A 16,464-nucleotide genomic window follows, 5' to 3' on the forward strand; every position below is an offset into this window, starting at 1 on the left:
AACCCCTTTAAGTGGAACAAAACACTAAGAAGACGGAATATGTGAACAGTAATTTGTATTCCAGCAGAGATCAGTAGGAAGAGTCTTTATTTTTTAAGCGATTTTGAACAAATCCACTCAAAAAACCCCCCCAAAACATTTGACGTCAGATACAGAACAGACCGTATTTCAGTTTTTAGCATTTCATCAAATATTTTTTTCTAACATGGTAAAAAAAAAATTGTAAAACATATCCAACCCATTACAATGATAAAAACCAGATGGCACGCAGAGTGGACAGGGAAGCTGTCAGTGATTTTCACAGGCCCATACATAGTTTGATTGATTTGCACGTCTCCATTTCTGCATGGACATGTGAACAGCACCATAGACTATAATGGGCACTTTTTCTATACTGTGAGGCAGTGGCAGGCGTCATATATGAAGGTCGCTATGTTTCCCCCAGAATATGCATAGCAAACCTACTGAGACCTGCTGGAGCGTGTGGTGTTCACAGTCACCGCTTTGGGTGCAACACAAAATAAAAGAGGGGCAATGTGGTTGTCGCGTGCGGGGAGGACGCCGCCGCTGCTGCGCACTCGCTAACGCTCGGGTCCGGCGCTGCTGCTCGGTGGCTCGAGCGGTGGGCCGGATCCGGGGGCTCGAGCGGCGCTCCTTGCCCGTGAGTGAAAAGGGTGATCGGTTTGGGGGATTTAGTCCGTGACGCTGGTGACGGGGATCCCGGGAGCGATGGTAGGGAGCAGCTGGGATGTTGTTTTCCCCCTCCGTGGGTAGGGGTCGGTGGTCCCGGGGCCCGATGATGTGACGGGGAGGCAGGGTTGGTGAGGTGCGGGGCTGCAGGGACAGTGCAGCGCGGTGCCGGATGGCACGGGTGTACTCACTCAGCAAGTGATGCACAAAGTCCTCGGTAAACCAAACGGCTGGATGGACGGGTCCCGCAGCCGGCTGCAGTGTCTCTCCCCGGACAGGTGATGGCGGCTGTCTTTCCCTGCACCTTAGTGTACTGTGTTGACTACGATGGATTCCCAACGGTAGTCCGCTCCCCGGTGTATGGATGCCGGAAGAGCCCGTTTGCCCGCAGGCGCTGGCCCTTGGGTCTCTAGCCTTAGGCGGTAGCTGTATACCCTCACGGTGTGGGCGGTTGCCTTCAATCGGGACTTTTGCTGTTAAGAAACCCCTGGGGTTCCAGTCACATTCGGATTTGACTATTGTCGGCGGCTCCAAGCCTGGTCGGGGTCCGATGGCCCTGCCTGTGTGTACTGGCTTCACTTCGCTCCCCGGCTGGTACCGGTGGGCCACCGCCCGTCCCCTGTCCTACGGTTCCGCGCTGCTTCACCACTCCTGCAGACGGCTACCACCATCTGCCAACCTTGCTGTCAGTGCCTGGGCCACAAACCCAGACACCCAAGTGGTTACTCCTCTCACTTCAAACTCCAAACTCTATCTCCCCCTTTTCCCGCCTCCAGGCCTATGAACTCCTCGGTGGGTGGGGCCAACCACCTGGTGTGGACATCAGACCCTGGAGGGAGGCAACAAGGGTTTTGTGTTTGGCTGGTGTCCCTGTCTAATGGGGGTTTGTGTGTGTTATCTGTGACGACCTGGCTAGGCCAGGGCCACATAGTCAAGTTATTTGATCAGCTCTTTCAGGAAAACCTGTTTGGGGCTTTTGTTTTTGGAGAGATCTGTTGGCCTGGTATAGGGCGGATCTCTCCCTCCAGTCCGGGCTTTTTAACTGCCCAGTGTCACGGACCGTATTTAATCTAGCAGTAAAGAGCAGGGTGGGTCTCCACAGCAGTTCAGGTTGCTGAGCCATAGGTGGTGTGAGATGATGTGCGAGAGACCAACACAGACCATAACTAGAGACACTGGATGCAGACTCCATACCTGAGATTCCTACAGTGTTGCAGGTGTCAACCGGACATGGACAGGATGGTGCGTGGGTGAATCGCAGGGGCTGACATACTACTGATACAACCTGTGCAGGCGCGCATGGGCCCAGGAGGTAAGAGGCCAGTTTCTACCTCCAAAGCAGGGGCAATTCTCCATTTTATGAGTTCTTGGGCTGCAAAAGGGCCATATATTGATCTTTTACAGGTGCCCTTTTTTTGTCTGTGTCCACCAGTGGTGAACTGGGTGCCAGGCAAGTATATACGTGTGTTATAAAAATATAGACTGTGTGTAATGCGGTTTTCTGTCGCTCTCTACCTGTCCTCCGTGTGTAGTGCGGGGGACTGTCGCTCTCTACCTGTCCTCCGTGTGTAGTGCGGGGGTCTGTCGCTCTCTACCTGTCCTCCGTGTGTAGTGCGGGGGTCTGTCGCTCTCTACCTGTCCTCCGTGTGTAGTGCGGGGGTCTGTCGCTCTCTACCTGTCCTCCGTGTGTAGTGCGGGGGTCTGTCGCTCTCTACCTGTCCTCCGTGTGTAGTGCGGGGGTCTGTCGCTCTCTACCTGTCCTCCGTGTGTAGTGCGGCGTCTGTCGCTCTCTACCTGTCCTCCGTGTGTAGTGCGGGGGTCTGTCGCTCTCTACCTGTCCTCCGTGTGTAGTGCGGGGGTCTGTCGCTCTCTACCTGTCCTCCGTGTGTAGTGCAGGGGTCTGTCGCTCTCTACCTGTCCTCCATGTGTAGTGCGGGGGTCTGTCGCTCTCTACCTGTCCTCCGTGTGTAGTGCGGGGGTCTGTCGCTCTCTGCCCGTGTGTAGTGCGGGGGTCTGTCGCTCTCTACCTGTCCTCCGTGTGTAGTGCGGGGGTCTGTCACTCTCTACCTGTCCTCCGTGTGTAGTGCGGGGGTCTGTCACTCTCTACCTGTCCTCCATGTGTAGTGTGGGGTCTGTCACTCTCTACCTGTCCTCTGTGTAGTGTGGGTTCTGTCACTCTCTACCTGTCCTCCATGTGTAGTGTGGGGTCTGTCACTCTCTACCTGTCCTCCATGTGTAGTGTGGGGTCTGTCACTCTCTACCTGTCCTCCATGTGTAGTGCGGGGTCTGTCACTCTCTACCTGTCCTCCATGTGTAGTGTGGGGTCTGTCACTCTCTACCTGTCCTCTGTGTAGTGTGGGATCTGTCACTCTCTACCTGTCCTCTGTGTAGTGTGGGTTCTGTCACTCTCTACCTGTCCTCCATGTGTAGTGTGGGGTCTGTCACTCTCTACCTGTCCTCCATGTGTAGTGTGGGGTCTGTCACTCTCTGCCTGTCCTCCATGTGTAGTGTGGGGTCTGTCACTCTCTACCTGTCCTCCATGTGTAGTGTGGGATCTGTCACTCTCTACCTGTCCTCCATGTGTAGTGTGGGGTCTGTCGCTCTCTACCTGTCCTCCATGTGTAGTGTGGGGTCTGTCACTCTCTGCCTGTCCTCCATGTGTAGTGTGGGGTCTGTCACTCTCTACCTGTCCTCCATGTGTAGTGTGGGGTCTGTCACTCTCTGCCTGTCCTCCATGTGTAGTGTGGGGTCTGTCACTCTCTACCTGTCCTCCATGTGTAGTGTGGGGTCTGTCACTCTCTACCTGTCCTCCATGTGTAGTGTGGGGTCTGTCACTCTCTACCTGCCCTTCATGTGTAGTGTGGGGTCTGTCACTCTCTACTTGTCCTCCATGTGTAATGTGGGGTCTGTCACTCTCTACCTGTCCTCCATGTGTAGTGTGGGTTCTGTCACTCTCTACCTGTCCTCTATGTGTAGTGTGGGTTCTGTCACTCTCTACCTGTCCTCCATGTGTAGTGTGGAGTCTGTCACTCTCTACCTGTCCTCCATGTGTAGTGCGGGGTCTGTCACTCTCTACCTGTCCTCCATGTGTAGTGCGGGGTCTGTCACTCTCTCCCTGTCCTCCATGTGTAGTGTGGAGTCTGTCACTGTCTACCTGTCCTCCATGTGTAGTGTGGGATCTGTCACTCTCTACCTCTCCTCCATGTGTAGTGTGGGATCTGTCGCTCTCTACCTGTCCTCTATGTGTAGAGCGGGGTCTGTCGCTCTCTACCTGTCCTCCATGTGTAGTGCGGGGTCTGTCACTCTCTCCCTTTCCTCCATGTGTAGTGTGGAGTCTGTCACTCTCTACCTGTCCTCCATGTGTAGTGTGGGGTCTGTCACTCTCTACCTGTCCTCCATGTGTAGTGTGGAGTCTGTCGCTCTCTACCTGTCCTCCATGTGTAGTGTGGGGTCTGTCACTCTCTACCTGTCCTCCATGTGTAGTGCGGGGTCTGTCGCTCTCTACCTGTCCTCCATGTGTAGTGTGGGGTCTGTCACTCTCTACCTGTCCTCCATGTGTAGTGTGGGGTCTGTCACTCTCTACCTGCCCTTCATGTGTAGTGTGGGGTCTGTCACTCTCTACTTGTCCTCCATGTGTAATGTGGGGTCTGTCACTCTCTACCTGTCCTCTATGTGTAGTGTGGGTTCTGTCACTCTCTACCTGTCCTCCATGTGTAGTGTGGAGTCTGTCACTCTCTACCTGTCCTCCATGTGTAGTGCGGGGTCTGTCACTCTCTACCTGTCCTCCATGTGTAGTGCGGGGTCTGTCACTCTCTCCCTGTCCTCCATGTGTAGTGTGGAGTCTGTCACTGTCTACCTGTCCTCCATGTGTAGTGTGGGATCTGTCACTCTCTACCTCTCCTCCATGTGTAGTGTGGGATCTGTCGCTCTCTACCTGTCCTCTATGTGTAGAGCGGGGTCTGTCGCTCTCTACCTGTCCTCCATGTGTAGTGCGGGGTCTGTCACTCTCTCCCTTTCCTCCATGTGTAGTGTGGAGTCTGTCACTCTCTACCTGTCCTCCATGTGTAGTGTGGGGTCTGTCACTCTCTACCTGTCCTCCATGTGTAGTGTGGGGTCTGTCACTCTCTACCTGTCCTCCATGTGTAGTGCGGGGTCTGTCGCTCTCTACCTGTCCTCCATGTGTAGTGTGGGATCTGTCACTCTCTACCTCTCCTCCATGTGTAGTGTGGGATCTGTCACTCTCTACCTGTCCTCCATGTGTAGAGCGGGGTCTGTCACTCTCTACCTGTCCTCCATGTGTAGAGCGGGGATCTGTCACTCTCTACCTGTCCTCCATGTGTAGAGCGGGGATCTGTCACTCTCTACCTGTCCTCCATGTGTAGTGTGGGATCTGTCACTCTCTACCTCTCCTCCATGTGTAGTGTGGGATCTGTCACTCTCTACCTGTCCTCCATGTGTAGAGCGGGGTCTGTCACTCTCTACCTGTCCTCCATGTGTAGAGCGGGGATCTGTCACTCTCTACCTGTCCTCCATGTGTAGAGCGGGGATCTGTCACTCTCTACCTCTCCTCCATGTGTAGTGTGGGATCTGTCACTCTCTACCTGTCCTCCATGTGTAGAGCGGGGTCTGTCACTTTATTTTTTGGCGTTCTGTTTGTAAATATTTTTTTAAAAAAAGCAGCCTTATTTTTCAAATCTCATAAAAACCCTAAAAAAACAACAAAAACTTATAGTAATAAGCCTGTAAAACAGAATCTGTAAGTCTTGCCCTTGAGAATAAAGGAACACGTTTTCACATTATCCGTTAAGTAATAATTGATGTTATCGTTTCATAATCTCCTCGTATTTCCGAGAACAATATCCGACCAAAATAAACAATAACATTCAATAAATGGAGAATAAAAAAAGAAAATGGGCAAACATAATAAACTGAAAATAATGAGTTTGTTTATGGAAATTAATGTCACCTATTAGAATAATGAAATGAGAAAGGCGGGCGGCGACTGCAGGTAATTAATAGACGTGGCACGCGCCTTATCACAAAGATAACATATGTTATTGGAAACCTTCCTATTGTGTGTCATTATTAATGCAAAGCCCAAATGTATGGACGGCGGGAATAATTCATTATCTGCGCTCCTTAATCCTCGTTAAGACAGCAGCAATTCTCCTTGATAAAACAACGTAATATATGTGTGGGGATAAAAAGTTCCTTCCGGCTGCAGCGATCCCCCAGCTCCGCACCAGGTAACTACAGGAATGTATAGTCAATGCTCCCCGAACACCAAACTGCCAAACTACATTACTAATTACATACTTCATTACATATTTATTTTAAATCAGTACATTGTGTCCCTGTCTGCAAGGATGTAGATAATTAATTGTTTTGTTAGTGTGGACTGGTACAGAGTTACTATTATGTGTGTATGGAGGTTTCCACTCCTCCGTTATAAGCCGGTGAGTAAAAAATAAATGTCCTTCGATTTCGTGCACAGTCATGGTCAAAAGTTTGTCTTTCACAAAGTTTGCTGCTTTGAGGAGATTTTTGCAGGATCGCCAACTGTCATGGCGGCGTCAGGATCTGTGGAAACTACAGATTGTGGCACTCTAACCTCTCTGAGAACTGTAATCAGCGCGGGAAGACTCAGGCATTGACCCACAGATTTAAGGTGGTGTCACACACAGCGACAACGACGTCGCTGCTACGTTACCATTTTCTGTGACGTTGCAGCGACGTCCCGTCGCTGTCGCTGTGTGTGACATCCAGCAACGACCTGGCCCCTGCTGTGAGGTCGCCGGTCGTTGCTGAATGTCCAGCTTCATTTTTTCGTCGTCACTCTCCCGCTGTGACACACACATCGCTGTGTGTGACAGCGAGAGAGCGACGAAATGAAGCGAGCAGGGAGCAGGAGCCGGCGTCTGGCAGCTGCGGTAAGCTGTAAACATCGGGTAACCAAGGGAAGACCTTTCCCTGGTTACCCGATATTTACCTTCGTTACCAGCCTCCGCCCTTGCTGCCAGCGCCGGCTCCTGCTCTGTGCACATGTGGCTGCAGTACACATCGGGTAATTAACCCGATGTATACTGTAGCAAGGAGAGCAAGGAGCCAGCGCTAAGCAGTGTGCGCGGCTCCCTGCTCTCTGCACTGTGACATGTAGCTGCAGTACACATCGGGTTAATTAACCCGATGTGTATGTCGCGGGCGGGGAGGAGGGTGTCAGCACACTACGCTCACCCCTTCTGCTCGGGTCCGGCGGCCGCTGCTCAGTGGTGGCTCGAGCTGTAGGCCGGATCCCGGGGGTTCTCGAGCGGCACTCCTCGCCCGTGAGTGAAAGGGGTTTGTTGGGTGTGGGGATTGTTTATAGTCCGTGACGCCACCCACGGTTGTGGTAATTTCACCACCGCTGCTCAATACTGGGGTCCCGGGGATGGTGATGCGGAGCAGCCAGGTGTTGTGTTGCCCCTCCGTGGGTAGGGGTCGGTGGTCCCGGGGCCCGGTGACGGTTTGGGAGGTGCAGGGCCTAGTGGGCGCAGGGACGCGGGGGCAGCGCTGTGCCTTGCGGCACTGTGGTACTCACTCAGCCTGAGACGTTGACACAGTTTGTACAGTAAACCAAACGGCTGGTAAGACGGTCCCACGGACGGCTGCAATTGCTCTCCCAGTAGGTGACGGTGATGTCCCTCTTCCTTGCACCTTGTGTACTTGTTGGTTGCGATGGGTCCCCACCGGTAACCCGCTCCCCGGCTTCAAGCTGGGCCGGAGGAGCTCTACTCTTTGCCCTCAGGCGCTGGCCCTCAGAAACTGGTGCCTTGGCGGTGTCTCTGTTGTACAGGTTGGGCTGTTGCCTTCACTCGGGTCTTGGTTGTTGGGGGATCTACGTCCCCTTCACTGACGGATTCGGCAATTTACGGCGACTCCAAGCCTTGCCGGGGTCCGAGAGGCCCCTGCCCTGGTGCTGACTGTCCTTCGGAACACTGCTCCAGACCACCGGGCACACAGCCTACGGGGTCCTTCCAGGAACTTCCAAACGGTCCCCCTCCAGATAGTCACCGCCGTTGCTGACCTTGCTGACCTGCCCTGCACTTAGCTGGACTCTTCAGGCTTTTCTCTCTCTGTCACCACTCTTGCTTTCCTCCTTTACCACTTTTCTTCCTTCACTTCCACTTAGCTGTTTACTCCTTTCTAGCCCTCAGCTAGACTTCACTCTTGCCCTGCCTGGGCTAATCTCCTCCCGGGCTCTCACTGCCTGGTTTCTCCCGCCTCCAGAGCTGTGATCTCCTTGGTGGGCGGAGCCAACCGCCTGGCCCACCCCCTGGTGTGAATCATCAGCCTCTGGAGGAAGGCAACAAGGATTTTTGGTTCAGCTTAGATGTGCCTACCTGGGATGTAGGGTGTGGTGGTGTGTGACCTGTGTCCCCTGGCTTGCCCAGGGCGACACATGTACTGTACCTAGGAGAGCAAGGAGCCAGCGCTAAGCGCGGCTCCCTGCTCTCTGCACATGTAGCACAGCGACGTTATGATCGCTTCTGCGTCGCTGTGTTTGACAGCTAAGCAGCGATCATAACAGCGACTTACAAGGTCGCTGTTACGTCACAGAAAATGGTGACGTAACAGCGACGTCGTTGTCACTGTCGCTTAGTGTGAACCCAGCTTTAGGCAGGCTAGCAAGAGTTGCTTTGTTGGTCTGCTTGTTAGTTTCTTTGATCACATGCTGTGGGGGAGCCAATCACGTTTGCTCCCCTCCTAGATATGCTGGCTGGACTATTTCATTAATGCCAGCTATAGTTTAGCTATACTGGTCAGGTGAGGTGTTGTGATCCAGACTAAAGGGGGCTTTACACGCTGCGACATCGCTAGCGATTGCTAGCGATGTTGCGAGCGATAGCACCCGCCCCCATCGTACGTGCGACATGTGGTGATCGCTGCTATAGCGAACATTATCGCTACAGCAGTGTCACATGCACATACCTGGTCAGTGACGTCGCTGTTGCTGCCGAACAATCCCTCCTTCAAGGGGGAGGTGCGTTCGGCATCACAGCGATGTCACAAAACGGTTGTCCAATAGCAGATGAGGGGCGGAGATGAGCGGCCGGAACATGCCGCCCACCTCCTTCCTTCCTTCTTTTCCAGTGGACACAGGTAGGATGATGTTCGTCGTTCCTGCGGTGTCACACACAGCGATGTGTGGTGCCGCAGGAACGACGAACAACCAGCAGCATGCACCACCAACGATATTATGAAATGGAGCGACGTGTCAACAATCAACGGTTTTTGCCATTTTTGGGATCATTTCTGTCACGCTGCGATGTCGCTGTCGATGTCGTTTTCATTCATAGTTTTGATGTCTTCAATGTGAATCTACAATTTTTAGAGTCATGAAAATAAAGAAAACTCTTTGAATGAGAAGGTGTGTCCAAACTTTTGGTCTGTACTGTATATATTTACAAAACCTATATAATAGAGTCCACCAAACAATGTGACACAGTTAAATACAAACACCTACATAGCAGTAATAGTGTATACTTGCCCAAAAGAGATGATCTCAGACATGCAAATCCATGACAGTATCCCCATCAAGATCAGCGGTGGTGCAAAGAATCCTGAAAGATGTGATCCACAGCAGTCATAAAGGAGTGTCATGGAGATGCATGTCGGATTCGGATATAAATAAACCACAGCTACCAATGTGAAGGTAGCCTGGGCTATAGGCTGTTTGTCCAGATGTAATAAGATGATCTGTATATGTAAATAATGAAAATATAGATGTCATTGCATAATTATCTGTGTGTCTATATGACAATCGCATAGACGCCATAATATGATTCTAAGATGTGTGTACAGTAAGGTGTTAACGGAGATAATGAAGCCAGAATGAACAATGAACAAAGAGGTATTCATAATATACTGAGAGAATTTATAATCATGATTTTCTCACCAGCTGGGATGTGAGATGTGGGATGTTCACTCCTTGTTCTTGCTTCAAGGTCAAAGTCGAATGTTGTACTGTATAATCACAAGGGTTTTTTTAATACACGGGTCAGAAGTAAGCTTCTGATCAAACGATGAACATGTTTCATTGTCTGATTCATTGATATCTGCGCAGATTTGATTTGGACTCCGACTCTGTGACCCAAACAAGGGACCCCATTTGTGGTCTCCCCTAAATTCCCAACCTTGATACTACCACAGCTGTAAACGATAAAACAATTACCTAATTACCTAATTACTATGTAGCGCCCTGATAATATTAAAGGCGCATGTGCCACTACGATGGCTGGAGTGGGGACATGCCGGAATGAAGCATCAAGCCGCGCATGCGCGAACTTCGCACCAGACCACACCCAGACCTAGCTCGATAGCGGTCACATGATGTGGTTATTTGCGGTTCACACTGGAACACAAAGTTCGCGCAGGCGTACAAGGCTCAAAAATGAACTTAGTTCCAAACAAGGGAAGAGAGCTCCATAGGGGGCGGTAAAGTGAAATACAAACAGGTTAATACGTAAGTATAATGGATATCCGTAAGGAATTCCATTACTAAGTTAAATTACTTACATACAATATATGCAATGAAAGATATACGGTAAATGTCCCATAATATATTGGGTGTGTATTAACCCGATAAATATCAGTCAAGATGAAGATGCATAAAATTATACCCCACAATGTGAGTATTCCCCATTAAGGGAAAATGTCTATAAAGTATGGATGTTAGGTCTTATATATCAATAAGTACCCATAAACATCTATGTGGGGAGAAAACAATTAAAGGAGAGCTGTTCATTGAGCCCCCTAGGGGTAAATGATCCCGTCTTAAAAATCCACGCTGCCTCCTTCTGGAATAGCCCTGGTATCCAGGGCCAAGGAATATAGGAGGTATGATATGTTATATTAATATCTTGGGACAAATTGGTACTTATATTATCTACAATGTCAAGCTCTTAGTGTGATAATCACCTGTTTGTTTTATATACAGTAAAGACCAAAAGATTGGACACACCTTCTCATTCAAAGAGTTTTCTTTATTTTCATGACTCTAAAAATTGTAGATTCACATTGAAGACATCAAAACTGAATTAACACATGTGGAATGAAATACTTAACAAAAAAGTGTGAAACAACTGAAAATATGTCTTTTTCTAGGTTCTTCACAGTAGCCACCTTTTTGCTTTGATTACTGCTTTGCACACTCTTGACATTCTCTTGATGAGCTTCAAGAGGTAGTCACCAGAAATGGTCTTCCTACAGTCTTGAAGGAGTTCCCAGAGATGCTTAGCACTTGTTGGCCCTTTTGACTTCACTCTGCGGTCCAGCTCACCCCAAACCATCTCGATTGGGTTCAGGTCTGGTGACTGTGGAGGCCAGGTTATCTGGCGTAGCACCCCATCACTCTCCTTCTTAGTCAAATAGCCCTTACACAGCCTGGAAGTGTGTTTGGGGTCATTGTCCTGTTAAAAAATAAATGATGGTCCAACTAAACGCAAACCGGATGGAATAACATGCCGCTGCAAGGTGCTGTGGTAGCCATGCTGGTTTAGTATGCTTTCAATTTTGAATAAATCCCCAACAGTGTCACCAGCAAAGCACCCCCACACCATCACACCTCCTCCTCCATGCTTCATGGTGGGAACCAGCCATGTAGAGTCCATCCATTCACCTTTTCTACAAAGACACGGTGGTTGGATCCAAAGATCTCAAATTTGGACTCATCAGACCAAAGCACAGATTTCCACTCGTCTAATGTCCATTCCTTGTGTTCTTTAGCCCAAACAAGTCTCTTCTGCTTGTTGCCTGTCCTTAGCTGTGGTTTCCTAGCAGCTATTTTACTATGAAGGCCTGCTGCACAAAGTCTCCTCTTAACAGTTGTTCTAGAGATGAGAAGGTGTGTCCAAACTTTTGGTCTGTACTGTATATCTAATAAAATATTTTGTATTGGGAATAATTGCTGTATGAATATAGAACAATTCCCTAGACCTTCAGTCATAAATGGTTGAGGAGGTTTAGATCCCACTCTTTCATGTAACGGTGTGGTCACGTTCCTACCCCTGAAGACAGTAATCGTGTTATTGTCATAGATTGTGAAAAATGTCTTGCATCTTTTATAAATATCATGTCATTTGAATGTAATGTATTGTGCTGTAGAGTATGATAAGTTTTGGCAATATGATAGGTAAGGTTTATGGTGTAATGTGTTGCCTGGTAATTGTTTAGGAGACTGCTGGACTGAAATGGTAAAGTGTTGGGACTAGCCCACCATGGGAAGGGTCACGTGAAAGGGACAGTGACAGTTCATTCTGCAGTAGTCAGTGAGGGAAATTGACAGACCTATAGTCGGTTGGTTGTGAAGATCGCATACAGTGGGTGGTTTGTGGCAACAAAGGAGAAAGATGAGATGAAAGGCAAGATAGCGAGAACCTTGAGTGTTGATGGAGATGCAGAGTTTGGACAGCGTGGAAACAAGAGACCAATCATCGAAAAGAGAGGCTTCTGAGAATAGGTCCTGGAGGAAAGTATTCTAGTGGCCAGGTCACAGAAAGCAGAGTCTGGAATGGAGATACCTATGTATAGGCACCACATTAGAGACTGATTCCTGGGGGGAACATAGAGCATGGAGGGGTTGGGCAAAATGAGGTCACATAGCGTTACACGGTACCGCTGTTACCAGAAAAGAGGCCTGAGCTAGAGAATTGCTTGATTAATTTGGAAATTTCTGCTCAAGGGGAGAAAATATTTGGGGATCAAGCTTTTTGGAAAAATATCATCCAATCTCAGAGCTGGACAAACCCTAAGGAAAAACTTAGATTCAATACCTCAAAGCTTTCATGTCAGAAATCTGGAGTAAAAAACATTAAAAAGTCCCAAAGTTTTGGCACAAATGGAAACTGAGCACAAATTTTGCACCTTTTGTGTCAAGCTTCCACTAGAGGGCACAGGGACTTAGTGGAGACTGAACTCCAAAGTGCAGTAATGCAAAAGCCCACCTGAGGTCGCTAGCACAAGAGTAAAGGGTACTTTACACACTGCGACATTGCTAGTGTCGCGGGCGGGGAGGAGGGTGTCAGCACACTACGCTCACCCCCACTGCTCGGGTCCGGCCGCTGCTGCTCAGTGGTGGCTCGAGCTGTAGGCCGGATCCCGGGGGTTCTCGAGCGGCACTCCTCGCCCGTGAGTGAAAAGGGGTTGGTGTTGTGGGGAAATAAAGTCTATTGTCCGTGACGCCACCCACGGTTGTGGTGATTGAGTGTACACCACCGCTGCTCTATATGGGTGTCCCGGGGATGGTGAGGCGGAGCAGCCAGTTGTTGTGTTGTCCCTCCGTGGGTAGGGGTTGGTGATCCCGGGGCCCAGTGAGGTGCAGGGGCGCAGGGGCAGCGCTGTGCCTTGCGGCACTGAGGTACTCACTCAGCCAGTAAACACGACACAGTTCTCGGTAAACAAACGGCTGGTTGGACGGGTCCCTCGGACGGTTCACGGTGCTGCGGTTCCCTGCAGTTAGCGGTGACGGTCTCTTCCCTGCACCTTTGAAATGTCTGTTTGGTAGCGATGGATTCCCACCGGTTACCCGCTCCCGACTACAATCTGGGCCGGAGGAGCTCCACACTTTGCCCGCAGGCGCCGGCCCTGGGAAACTGGTGCCTTGGCGGGTGGCGGTGTTTCCCCGTTGTGGTTGGACCTTTGCCGTCAATCAGGACTTGCTTGTTGGGAGACAGTCGTCCCCTTCACTAACGGATTTGGCAATTTACGGCGACTCCAAGCCTTGCCGGGATCCGAAAGGCCCCTGCCCTGGTGCTGACTGCCCTTTGTATCCGCTCCAGACCACCGGGCACACAGCCAACGGGGGTCCTTCCAGTAACCTCCAGACAGTCCCACTGCAGACCTTCACCGCCGTCTGCTGACCTTGCTGACTCCGTCTGGGCACACAGCCACAGACCAACTTCAGGCTTTCTGTCACTTCCACTGTTGTTTCACTTCACTCTAGCTCCCTCCTGAGCTACACTCTGTTGTTACTCCTTTCACTTCCTCCTCCTAAACTGAACTGCACTCTAGCCCTGCCTGGGCTAATCTTCTTCTTCCACTTCCTCCTCCAAACTCTATCTGCCTGGTTCTTCCTGCCTCCAGGGCTGTGTACTCCTTGGTGGGCGGACACCAACCGCCTGGCTCCACCCCCTGGTGTGAACACCAGCCCCTGGAGGAAGGCAACAAGGATTTGTAGGTTAGCTGGTGTACCTGCAGGGAATGTGGGGTGTGTGTGGTGTTGTGACCTGTGACCCCTGGCTTGCCCAGGGCGTCACACTAGCAATTGCTAGCTATGTCGAGCGCGATAGTACCCGCCCCCGTCACACATGCGATATGTGGTGATTGCTGCCGTAGCGAACATTATCTCTACGGCAGCTTCACACACACATACCTGCTCGGCGACGTCACTGTGACTGCCGAACAATCCCTCCTTCAAGGGGGAGGTGCGTTCGGCGTCACCGCGACGTCCCTAATCGGCCGGCCAATAGAAGCGGAGGGGCGGAGATGAGCCCACCTCCTTCCTTCCGCATTGCCGTCGGGACGCAGGTAAGGAGATGTTTGTCGCTCCTGCGGCTTCACACACAGCGATGTGTGGAGCTGCAGGAACGACAAACAACATTGTACCTGTGGTGGAACCAGCATTATGGAAATTAACAACGTTACACAGATCAGCGATATTGTACGCTTCTGTGCTCGTTCATCATCGCTCCTAGGATTTACACGTTGCGATGTCGCTACCGGCACCGGATGTGCGTCACTGACGACGTGACCCTGACGATATATCAGTAGCGATGTCGCAATGTGTAAAGCACCCCTAAAGCCTGCTTTACACGTTGCAATTAGTTGTACAATCGCATTTGCGATGTGACACGCCCAGGTTGCATACGGGATCTTATGAGATTGCACGTTGGTCGTTCATTTGCTGTCACACGTGCGTTAGTAGTCTATGTTAAATTGATCAATTTTGTGTGCGATCCTTTAGATCATGTGTTCTGTGACGTATGCATTGGGCACCTTTTTTTTTTTTTTTATTTATTGACTTGCCAAGCGTGTGTAATGTGTAGGGATGCGTTTTTACTATGTCATCTGCCGTTCAGCTCTGCTACATGGCCGCTAACAGCAGACACAGACAGCCATGTAGCAGAGCTGAATGGCAGATGACAGCAGACACAGACAGAGCCGCACGATCAGAATGAACTCGGGTGAACTTCCCCCGACTTCATGGTCATGCCGCGGCTCTGTCTGTGTCGCGTCCTGATTAGCGGTCACCAGTGAAGGACTCACCGGTGACCGCTAATCTCCTGAGTGACTGAAGTTAGCAGCCCTCTCTCATACTCACCGATCCCCGATCCCCGGCACTGCACGGCGTTCACACTGCTCCGGCGGCTTTTACTGTTTTGAAAAAGCCGGCCGCCCATTAAACAATCTCGTATTCCCTGCTTTCCCCGCCCACCGGCGCCTATGATTGGTTACAGTGAGACACGCCCCCACGCTGAGTGACAGGTGTCACACTGCACCCAATCACAGCAGCCAGTGGGCGTGTCTATACGGTGTAGTGAAATAAATAATTAAATAATTAAAAAAAACGGCGTGCGGTCCCCCCCAATTTTAAAACCAGCCAGATAAAGCCATACGGCTGAAGGCTGGTATTCTCAGGATGGGGAGCTCCACGTTATGGGGAGCCCCCCAGCCTAACAATATCAGCCAACAGCCGCCCAGAATTGCCGCATACATTATATGCGACAGTTCTGGGACTGTACCCGGCTCTTCCCGATTTGCCCTGGTGCGTTGGCAAATCGGGGTAATAAGGAGTTATTGGCAGCCCATAGCTGCCAATAAGTCCTAGATTAATCATGTCAGGCGTCTATGAGACACCTTCCATGATTAATCTGTAAATTACAGTAAATAAACACACACACCCGAAAAAATCCTTTATTAGAAATAAAAAACACAAACATATACCCTGGTTCACCACTTTAATCAGCCCCAAAAAGCCCTCCATGTCCGGCGTAATCCAGGATGCTCCTGCGTCGCTTCCAGCTCTGCTGCATGGAGGTGACCGGAGCTGCAGAATACACCGCCGCTCCGGTCACCTCCACACAGCAACTGAAGACAGCCGCGCGATCGGCTGAGCTGTCACTGAGGTTACCCGCTGTCACTGGATCCAGCGGTGGCCGCGGGTAACCTCAGTGACAGCTCAGCTGATCGCGCTACTCACCGCCGCTCCTCTCACCTCCACGCAGCAACTGAGGTGAGTAGCGCGATCAGCTGAGCTGTCACTGAGGTTACCCGCGGCCACCGCTGGATCCAGTGACAGCGGGTAACCTCACTGACAGCTCAGCCGATCGCACGGCTGTCTTCATTAGCTGCGTGGAGGTGACCGGAGCGGCGGTGTATTCTGCAGCTCCGGTCACCTCCATGCAGCAGCGCTGGAAGCGACGCTAGAGCATCCTGGATTACGCCGGACATGGAGGGCTTTTTCGGGCTTATTAAAGTGGTTAACCAGGGTATATGTTTGTGTTTTTTATTTCTAATAAAGGATTTTTCGGGTGTGTGTGTTTATTTACTGTAATTTTACAGATTAATCATGGAAGGTATCTCGGGGAGACGCCTGACATGATTAATCTAGGATTTATTGGCAGCTATGGGCTGCCAATAACTCCTTATTACCCCGATTTGCCAACGCACCAGGGCAAATCGGGAAGAGCCGGGTACAGTCCCAGAACTGTCGCATATAATGTATGCGGCAATTCTGGG

The sequence above is a fragment of the Anomaloglossus baeobatrachus genome, chromosome 2 (assembly GCF_048569485.1).
Source record: "Anomaloglossus baeobatrachus isolate aAnoBae1 chromosome 2, aAnoBae1.hap1, whole genome shotgun sequence".
Taxonomy (NCBI): domain Eukaryota; kingdom Metazoa; phylum Chordata; class Amphibia; order Anura; family Aromobatidae; genus Anomaloglossus; species Anomaloglossus baeobatrachus.